This window comes from Octodon degus, unplaced genomic scaffold (assembly GCF_000260255.1).
Source record: "Octodon degus isolate 3935 unplaced genomic scaffold, OctDeg1.0 scaffold00066, whole genome shotgun sequence".
Classification (NCBI taxonomy): domain Eukaryota; kingdom Metazoa; phylum Chordata; class Mammalia; order Rodentia; family Octodontidae; genus Octodon; species Octodon degus.
Genome location: NW_004524642.1, coordinates 12,450,173 through 12,451,304, shown reverse-complemented (window position 1 = coordinate 12,451,304; position 1,132 = coordinate 12,450,173).

Below are 1,132 nucleotides of genomic sequence, written 5' to 3'. Positions count from 1 at the left end.
AAACTATTGTCAAAGTGAATCAATGTTTTAAACATTAAAACAGAAACACTAAATATTTTGGAGGAAAATGTAGGTAGAAATCTTAAAGTCATAGGGATAAGTAGAGAGTTCTTGAACAAAAACCAACTGCATGGGAAATGTTTCAAAGAATCAACTGGGATCTCATATTTTTGAAAATTTTCTGTACTTCAAAGTGAATCACCAATAGAGTAAGACAAAACCCATAAACTGGGAAAAAATTACAGCAAACTATCCCTCCAACAAAGCCTTTTTTATCTAGACCATACAAAGAATAAAAAAAGTCAACCCAATTCAAAGACCCAATCCAAAAGTAAATATTTGAGATGCATATACACTTTTCAGATGAAGAAATACAAATGGTGAATAAATATATGAAAAAATATTCAACATTATTAGTAATTTGAGAAATGCAAATTAAAGCAACACTGAGATTCCATCTTATTCCAGAAAGAATGACTTCTTTTAACATCAAGAATTCAGTCAATGGCAAATGCTTGAGGAGCTGTGGGGAAAAGGAACCCTTCCCCACCTTTGGTGGGAATTCAGACTAATACAACCACCATGGAAATCAGTGTGGAGATTCCTTATAAAGCTAGGATTGGTGGTCTCATTCAACCCAGCTGTTCCTCTGTTTTTTATACAAAAGAAATAATACCATCATACCCTAGTGATATATATGTGTGCCCATATTTATAGCAGCACAATTTGTCATAGCTAAATCTTGGAAACAACCCAAATGCCCATCAACTAAGAAATAGATAAAAATGATGTGATATTTTTATACAATGGAATATTATTCAGCTATAAAACAGGATAAATTTGAGGCTTTTATAGGTAAATGAATGGAACTAGAGACTATATTTTTAAGTGAATAAATCAGACCTACATATGCAAACATTGTATTGTCTCCTTAGTGTCAGAAATTGAAAGAGAAAATAAAACCTGAAGGATAGATACTGGGGAAAGGAAATGAAGCCATTGAAAAGGAAGGGATTACTTAGTTGAGGTGGATAGGAGAAGGAGTGGGGGAAAGAGATGTATCTATGTATGTAAGCAGGATGTTTGGACAACTGTATTGTGGATTTCTGTTGGTCTATGGAGCAGTTAATGC